The sequence below is a fragment of the Saccostrea cucullata genome, unplaced genomic scaffold, assembly GCF_032062105.1.
Source record: "Saccostrea cucullata isolate Sc308-1 unplaced genomic scaffold, CSIRO_AGI_Scuc_v1 ctg2040, whole genome shotgun sequence".
Classification (NCBI taxonomy): Eukaryota; Metazoa; Mollusca; class Bivalvia; order Ostreida; family Ostreidae; genus Saccostrea; species Saccostrea cuccullata.
Window position 1 is genome coordinate 43,917 of NW_026936831.1, and position 10,703 is coordinate 54,619.

Consider the following 10,703-nt stretch of genomic DNA (forward strand, 5'->3'; position numbering starts at 1 on the left):
ACAACCCCACAATATGCTATGCATTCAAACATCAAATTACTGCAGCATTACAATTGCATTTAAGGTAAAATTTAACACGAGCTTTCATACAGTGACCTATTATACAGTAATACAACATTAACAGTTCTCCATCTCCCGCCCATTGTTGTCATGTCAAAGTAATGACATACAAGACTAGTAATTGTCGTCATCTCACATTAAACACAGACAGGACTAGTAATTGTCGTCATGTCACAGTAAACACAGACAGGACTAGTAATTGTCGTCATGTCACAGTAAACACAGACAGGACTAGTAATTGTCGTCATGTCACAGTAAAAACAAACAGGACCACTAATTGTCGTCATGTCACAGTAAACACAGACAGGACTAGTAATTTTTGTCATGTCACAGAAAACACAGACAGGACTAGTAATTGTCGTCATGTCACAGTTAACACAGACAGGACTAGTAATTGTCGTCATGTCACAGTAAACACAGACAGGACCAGTAATTGTCGTCATGTCACAGTAAACACAGACAGGACTAGTAATTGTCGTCATGTCACAGTAAACACAGACAGGACTAGTAATTGTCGTCAGGTCACAGTAAACACAGACAGGACTAGTAATTGTCGTCATGTCACAGTAAAACACAGGACTAGTAATTGTCGTCATGTCACAGTAAACACAGAAGGACCAGTAATTGTCGTCATGTCACACAGTAATTGTCGTCATGTCACAACACAGACAGGACTAGTAATTGTCGTCATGTCACAGTAAACACAGACAGGACTAGTAATTGTCGTCATGTCACAGTAAACACAGACAGGACCAGTAATTGTCGTCATGTCACAGTAAACACAGACAGGACTAGTAATTGTCGTCATGTCACAGTAAACACAGACAGGACTAGTAATTGTCGTCATGTCACAGTAAACACAGACAGGACCAGTAATTGTCGTCATGTCACAGTAAACACAGACAGGACTAGTAATTGTCGTCATGTCACAGTAAACACAGACAGGACTAGTAATTGTCGTCATGTCACAGTAAACACAGACAGGACCAGTAATTGTCGTCATGTCACAGTAAACACAGACAGGACTAGTAATTGTCGTCATGTCACAGTAAACACAGACAGGACTAGTAATTGTCGTCATGTCACAGTAAACACAGACAGGACCAGTAATTGTCGTCATGTCACAGTAAACACAGACAGGACTAGTAATTGTCGTCATGTCACAGTAAACACAGACAGGACTAGTAATTGTCGTCATGTCACAGTAAACACAGACAGGACTAGTAATTGTCGTCATGTCACAGTAAACACAGACAGGACTGGTAATTGTCGTCATGTCACAGTTAACACAGACAGGACTAGTAATTGTCGTCATGTCACAGTAAACACAGACAGGACTAGTAATTGTCGTCATGTCACAGTAAACACAGACAGGACCAGTAATTGTCGTCATGTCACAGTAAACACAGACAGGACTAGTAATTGTCGTCATGTCACAGTAAACACAGACAGGACTAGTAATTGTCGTCATGTCACAGTAAACACACACAGGACAAGTAATTGTCGTCAGGTCACAGTGAACACGGATAGGACAAGTAATTGTCGTCATGTCACAGTAAACACAGACAGGACTTGTAATTGTGGTCATGTCACAGTAAACACAGACAGGACTAGTAATTGTCGTCATCTCACCGTAAACACAGACAGGACTAGTAATTTTCGTCATGTCACAGTAAACACAGAAAGGACCAGTAATTGTCGTCATGTCACAGTAAAAACAAACAGGACCAGTAATTCTTGTCATATCACAGTAAACACAGACAGGACTAGTAATTGTCGTCATGTCACAGTAAACACAGATAGAACTAGTAATTGTCCTCATGTCACAGTCAACACAGACATTACTAGTTATTGTCGTTATGTCACAGGAAACACAGACAGGACTAGTAATTGTCGTCATGTCACAGTAAACACAGACAGGACCAGTAATTGTCGTCATGTCACAGTAAACAAAGACATGACTTGTAATTGTCGTCATGTCACAGTAAACATGGACAGGCCTAGTAATTGTTGTCATGTCACATAAAACACAGACAGGACTTGTTATTGTCGTCATGTCACAGTCAACACGGACAGGACTAGTAATTGTCGTCATGTCACAGGTAACATGAACAGGACCAGTAATTGTCGTCATGTCACAGTAAACACAGACAGGACTAGTAATTGTCGTCATGTCACAGTAAACACAGACAGGACCAGTAATTGTCGTCATGTCACAGTAAACACAGACAGGACTGGTAATTGTCGTCATGTCACAGTAAACACAGACAGGACTAGTTATTGTCGTCATGTCACAGTAAATACAGAAAGGACTACTAATTGTCGTCATGTCACAGTAAACACACACAGGACAAGTAATTGTCGTCAGGTCACAGTGAACACGGATAGGACAAGTAATTGTCGTCATGTCACAGTAAACACAGACAGGACCAGTAATTGTGGTCATGTAACAGTAAACACAGACAGGACTAGTAATTGTATTCATCTCATAGTCAACACAGAAAGGAACAGTAATTGTCATCATGTAACAGTAAACACAGACAGGACTAATAATTGTCGTCATGTCAAAGTCAACACTTACAGGACAAGTAATTTTCGTCATGTCAAAGTAAACACAGAAAGGAACAGTAATTGTCATCATGTAACAGTTAACACAGACAGGACTAAAAATTGTCGTGATGTCACAGTAAATACAGAAAGGACCATTAATTGTCGTGATGTCACAGTAAATACAGAAAGGACCATTAATTGTCGTCATGTCAAAGTAAACACAGACAGGACTAATAATTGTTGTCATCTCACCGTAAACAAAGACAGGACTAGTAATTGTCGTCATGTCACAGTAAAAACAAACAGGACCAGTAATTCTTGTCATATCACAGTAAACACAGACAGGACTAGTTATTGTCGTCATGTCAAAGTAAACACAGAGAGGACTAGTAATTGTCGTCATGTCACAGTAAACACAGACAGGATTAGTAATTGTCGTCATGTCACAGTAAACACGAACAGGACTAGTTATTGTCGTCATGTCAGAGTCTACACAGACAGAAATAGGAATTGTCGTCATGTCACAGTAAACACAGACAGGACTTGTAATTGTCGTCATGTCACAGTAAACACAGACAGGACTAGTAATTGTCGTCATGTCACAGTAAACACAGACAGGACTGGTAATTGTCGTCATGTCACAGTAAACACAGACAGGACTAGTAATTGTCGTCATGTCACAGTAAACACACAGGACCAGGACACAGTAATTGTCGTCATGTCACAGTAAACACAGACAGGACTAGTAATTGTCGTCATGTCACAGTAAACACAGACAGGACTGGAAATTGTCGTCATGCCACAGTCAAAGCCGACACGACCAGTAATTGTCGTCATGTAACAGTAAACACAGAGAGGACTAGTTATTGCCGTCAATGTCACAGTAAACACAGATAGGACTAGTAATTGTCGTCATGTCACAGGAAACACAGACAGGACCAGTAATTGTCGTCATGTCACAGTAAACACAGACAAGACTAGTAATTGTCGTCATGTCACAGTAAACACAGACAGGACCAGTAATTGTCGTCATGTCACAGTAAACACAGACAGGACTAGTAATTGTTGTCATGTCACAGTAAAAACAAACAGGACCAGTAATTCTTGTCATATCACAGTAAACACAGACAGGACTAGTTATTGTCATCATGTCACAGTAAACACATAGAGGACTAGTAATTGTCGTCATATCACAGTAAACACAGAAAGGACAACTAATTTACGTCATATCACAGTAAACACAGACAGGACCAGTAATTCTTGTCGTCATGTCACAGTAAAAACAATCAGGACCAGTAATTCTTGTCATATCACAGTAAACACAGACAGGAATATTTATTGTCGTCATGTCACAGTAAACACAGAAAGGACCAGTATTAGTTGTCATGTCACAGTAAACACAGACAGGACCAGTAATAGTCGTCATGTCACAGTAAACACAGACAGGACCAGTAATTGTCGTCATGTCACAGTAAACACAGACAGGACTAGTAATTGTCGTCATGTCACAGTAAACACAGACAGGATTAGTAATTGTCGTCATGTCACAGTAAACACAGACAGGTTTAGTAATTGTTGTCATGTCACAGTAAACACAGACAGGACTAGTAATTGTTGTCATGTCACAGTAAACACAGACAGGATTAGTAATTGTCGTCATGTCACAGTAAACACAGACAGGATTAGTAATTGTTGTCATGTCACAGTAAACACAGACAGGACTAGTAATTCTAGTCCTGTCACATTAAACACAGACAGGATTAATAATTGTCGTCATGTCACCTTAAACACAGACAGGACCAGTAGTTGTCATGTCGCAGTAAACACAGACAGGACCAGTAATTGTCGTCATGTCACAGTAAACACAGACAGTATCAGTAATTGTCGTCATGTCACCGTAAACACAGACAGGACTTGTAATTGTCGGCTTGTCACAGTAAACACAGACAGGACTAGTAATTGTCGTCATGTGTCACAGACAGGACTAGTAATTGTCGTCATGTCACAGTAAACACAGACAGGACTAGTAATTGTCGTCATGTCACAGTAAACGCAGACAGGACTAGTAATTGTCGTCATGTCAAAATAAACACAAACAGGACTAGTTCTTGTCGTCGTGTCACAGTTACCATGGACAGCACTAGTAATTGTTGTCATTACACACTAAACACAGAGAGGACAAGTAATTGTGGTCATGTTGCAGTAAACACAGACAAAACTAGTGAATATTGTCATGTCACAGTAAACACAGACAGGACTAGTAATTGTCGTCATGTCACAGTAAACACAGACATGACTAGTAATTATCTTCATGTCACAGTTAACACACACAGGACTAGTAATTGTCGTCACGTCACAGTAAACACATACAGGACTTGTAATTATCGTCATGTCACAGTAAACACAGACAGGACTAGTAATTGTTGTCATGTCATAGTAAACACAGACATAACTAGTTATTGTCGTCATGTCACAGTAAACACAGACAGGACTAGTAATTGTCATGTCACAGTAAACACAGACAGGACTAGTAATTGTCATGTCACAGTAAACACAGACAGGACAAGTTATTGTCGTCATCTCACAGTAAACACAGAAAAGACATTTAATTGTCGTCATTTCACAGTAAACACAGAGAGGACTAGTAATTCTCGTCATGTCACAGTAAACACAGACAGGACTAGTAATTGTCGTCATGTCACAGTAAACACGGAGAGGACTAGTAATTCTCGTCATGTCACAGTAAACACAGACAGGACTAGTAATTGTCGTCATGTCACAGTAAACACAGACATTACTAGTAATTGTTTTACTGTCAAAGCAAACACAGACAGGACTAGTAATTGTTGTCATGTCACAGTAAACACACACAAGACTAGTTATTGTCGTCATGTCACAGTAAACACAGACAGGATTAGTAATTGTTGTCATGTCACAGTAAAAACAGACAGGACTAGTAATTGTTGTCTTGTCAAAGTAAACACAGACAAGTCTAGTAATTGTCGTCATGTCACAGTAAACACAGACAGGACTAGTAATTGCCGTCATGTCACAGTAAACACAGACAGGATAAGTTATTGTCGTCCTGTCACAGTAAACACAGACAGGACTAGTAATAGTTGTCCTGTCACAGTTAACACAGACAGGACCAGTAATTGTCATGTCACAGTAAACAGAGACAACACAAGTAAATCTCGTCATGTCACAGTAAACACAGACAGGACAAGTAATTGTTGTCATGTCACAGTAAACACAGACAGGACTAGTAATTGTCCTCATGTCATAGTAAACAGAAGCAGGACTAGTAATTGTCGTCATGTTACAGTAAACACAGACAGGACTAGTTATTGTTGTCATGTTACATAAATCACAAACAGGACTAGTAATTGTTGTCATGTTACAGTAAACACAGACAGGACAAGTAATTGTTGTCATGTCACAGTAAACACAGACAGTATCAGTAATTGTCGTTATGTCACAGTAAACACAGACAGGACTAGTAATTGTCGTCATGACACAGTAAACACAAACAGGACTACATGTAGTTATTTTCGTCGTGTCACAGTAACCATGGACAGCACTAGTAATTGTTGTCATGTCACAGTAAACACAGAGAGGACAAGTAATTGTCGTCATGTTGCAGTAAACACAGACTGGACTAGTAATTGTTGTCATGTAACAGTTAACACAGACAGGACTAGTAAGTGTTATATCACAGTAAACACAGACAGGATTAGTAATTGTCGTCATGTCACAGTAAACACAGACAGCACAAGTAATTGTCGTCATGTCACAGTAAACACAGACAGGACAAGTAATTGTCGTCATGTCACTGTAAACACAGACAAGATCAGTAATTGTCGTTATGTCACAGTAAACACGGACAGGACTAGTAATTGTCATGCCACAGTAAACACAGACAGAACTGGTAATTTCCGTCATGTCACAGTAAACACGGATAGGACCAGTAATTGTCGTCATATCACAGTAAACACACGCAAGTGAGTTAAGGCTAAATGTGGGCTTTTCTATGCAAACGAGCTAATAAAAAAACATAAATTGTGTATTTTATATACGTGGAATGTTCAAATTGATTTTCTTATACATACCTAGTACCGACAGTATATTATTGTAAGTGCACATTATGACGTTATATTATGACGTCTCAGTTATTTCCCATTGAAGGTAATAAAACTCATCAACAAAACAACAACGGCGCAAGGGCATATCATATTTGATTTAAAATAAATAATGTATGATACTAAGGAGAATATTCCTAAAAGTCATAAAATCCCTGTACAAATCCTATGGTCTTCTTCAAACTATAAACAATTTACTAAACTTACACTGGACTGTGCATTTTTACACTGTTTTAACTTAGTACTGTACGAATAGTAACTGAACAATTGCAGTGCCGATATTTCTGCAGAAATATCTTAAATCCTTGTAATATTGTGCTTCTTTTTATACCTTGTTTCTGTAAAACAAAATAAGGTATGCCCTTGCGCCGAAGCGATTTTGTTGATGTTTCTTATAAACTTGTGTAGTAAAGGTTGATGACGTCATAATATGACGTCATAATAAGTACTGGCTATCGCATATCGTGGATACCAAGAATATATTAGAAAACAAGTCTTAGCATTTTCTTATCGATATGTATAGCAATTATGGGTTTTAACTAGATATTTTGCATTGAAACCTCCATACGTAGCCTTAACTCACTTGCGCAGACCCAGGACTAGTAATTGTCGTCATGTCACAGTAAACACAGACAGGACTAGTAATTGTTGTACTGTCACAGTAAACACAGACAAGTGTAGTAATTTTCGTCATATCACAGTAAACACAGACAGGACTAGTAATTGTCATGTCACAGTAAACACAGACTGGACTAGTAATTGTCATGTCACAGTAAACACAGACAGGACAAGTAATTCTTGTCATGTCACATTAAACACAGACAGGATTAGTAATTGTCGTCATGTTACATTAAACACAGACGGTACAAGTAATTGTCGTCATGTCACAGTAAACACAGACAGGGCAAGTAATTGTCGTCATATCACAGTAAACACAGACAGGACTAGTAATTGTCGTCATGTCACAGTAAACACAGATAGGACTTGTAATTGTCGTCATGTCACAGTAAACACAGACAGGACTAGTAATTGTTGTCATGTCACAGTAAACATGGACAGGACTTTTAATTGTCTTCATGTAACAGTAAACACAGACAGGACTAGTAATTGTCGTCATGTCACTGTAAACACAGACAGGACTAGTAATTGTCGTCATGTCACAGTAAACACAGACAGGACTAGTAATTGTTGTCATGTCACAGTAAACACAGACAGGACTAGTAATTGTCGTCATGTCACAGTAAACACAGACAGGACTAGTAATTGTCGTCATGTCACAGTAAACACAGACAGGACTATTAACACTACTAAGTCAGAAACCTACTGACATTCCCATTTTTTACTGATAAACTTAGACATTTACTGACAATGTGCTGTCGTTACTGAAAAACTTAGACAATTACTGACCTTTTTACTGCCGGTGCTGATAAACTTAGAGAAGTGCTGATAATCTTAGTCGGTGCTGATAAACTTAGACAATTACTGACCCGTTTACTGTCCCTGCTGAAAAACTTAGACAAGTGCTGACATTTACTGATAATTACTGTCCCCATTGTTCTCGCTCTAGCAGGGTTTTAAGAGGTGTGGAAATTTATTAAAATAAGGGCATTGTTTTATAAAAATATAATTTAATGAATGGAATTTAAAAGAAACGTTATTTAATGAAATGTTGTTGGTGTCTACTCAATAAGAATGTACACATGTACATATGTTCCTCTCTACGTTTCATTAAAGTGAATGACAAGAAACAGAGATAAGGTTTATTCAGAATATTTTTTTGTATTTTATTTTATATTTATTTATTAATTTATTTTCAATATTTCACTCTTAAAGTGAAATTTTAAGTTTATATTACCTTAATTTTTAAGTTCAAATATTATTATTTTAAATGTATGTGATATTTTTCTCGTCCGTAAAATGGAATTTGTTTTAATTTCCATCCACCTTTACTAAAATAATTTCCCTATATTTGAAGGGTGATAAAAATCACATTATTTACGTACATGCTGGAATGGCTGCCATCAATGGCCAGCGATGTCTTTGAATTCGATCCTATTTCTTTACGATGTGTGTATAAACATTCTATCAGGGTGTATTTTGAATTATTTTCTTAATTCTGAACAGTAAAAATTAAAAAAAATATATATATATATCCTAATTGAAAATTTATCATCAACAAATAGATGAAGTCAAATTTTATTAATCCGAAATCAAATTTCATAATCCTTTATTTGCTTTTAAAATATTTTTTTTTATTTCTTGGGTAAAAAGGAAACAATGAAATATCCGTAGAGCGCGCAGGGGGATGGGGGTGGGGGCTTAATATAATTGAGAATAGCATTCTTGCTAAAGCAATTTTTCCCTGGAGACTGTTTGGCCCTTCACTTTTTATGGCTGTAATGTCGGGCACTAGCAATTTCCCGAATTTGGACAATTATTTTTTAAGCTCCTCCCAACACTTTAAAAATTGTTGCTACGGGCCTATAAAGTATAACTATGCAGGATTTTTTTTTTCAGTGTACTGATCGTTAATACCCAAAAATAATGGGAACGTGTTTTCATTTTGTAATGTCTTGATAGTGTATATAAAAAATGTGCGCCTTTTTAAAAAGAAAACAAAACAAAATTTGAAAATTTTCTTCCAAGAAAGAATTTAATGAAACTTCTTTCCCAATCGTTTTACTTCTTTATCTTTCTCAATTGTTTATCTGTGACCCAGTGCACGTTTCTTTCAAATAAAATAGGATTTGAACTACAAGAATTTCATCTTTGATAATAATCTAATTAATTAAAATACTTTTATTAGAATACTCTCGTGAATAATACTAATGGACACCTCTCTCTAACCACTTCCGGAAAACTTGACACACACAAAGTTGATGTACGTGAATTTCAATTTATACTTATATTATCATCAACGAAACAGTGAAAATTACCGGGCAAAGGATTCCAATCAGGGGCGTAGCAACAGGGGGGGGGGGCACTTTTTTTTTCCCAACCCTACTTATACTATAGGAAATGTCAATAAAAAGCCCGGTTGCCCCCCCCCCCCCCCCCACACACACACTTTTAGTGATGTACCGAAAATGTTGTATTAGAATTGGTACTGAAAGTAGTTGACACTGAGAAAAAGTTTACCTACCTACTACCCCCCCTCCCACCCTACGAAATAGGATTTTCGTCTTTGGGCAACCTTTTCCTCTTTTTTTTTGGCTTGTCAACTTTTTCAGGTAAATAAAAAAAATCTTGCCCCCCCCCCCCCCCCTTCTAAAAAGTTTCTATGCGCCTGTCCAATTAGAAGCACCCCCATTTCTCATTTATTTAAAGGCATTATCCATTTCCACTTAAAAACCAGAAGATGGTGACACAGAAATAACAGGAATCAAACCAGGATAATCTGACTACGGAATATTCTACAATGATGCCGCCTAAACTCATTCATGTCTGCATTTTTTTTTCATTTGCATAAAAAGTTCATAAGCGAATCAGGCTTTTTTCTGTCGAGATTAAATTAAAAATAATACCATTTTTCATGTTGCGTAAGTTCTATACCCTGTCCACAAGAAAGCGTGTGAATTGGGAAAGAGTCATTCATTAAATTACACAGAAGATTAATCAATCACTAGTGCTAGTATAAAGTCAGCTATTGATCAAGAAAGTACAAGTCCCTGTCATCATGCCGAATATACCCTAATAAATTTTATCATTCAACAAAGCCCAATGACATTCTTTTTTGTATATACGCAGTATTGTGGTAAATAAATACATGCACTAGGTAATTAGACGAGGACTTGAATCAAGTATTTGGCGAGAACTATCACTGTCTTACATGTGTACAATATTAAAGAAGTTTGACTGCATTCTTTTCCTGTTACCTTGACTTGTATCAATCCAAGACACAAACTCTCATCATTTTTAATTTTGATAATTGACCAATCCCTGCTTTCCAAAAAA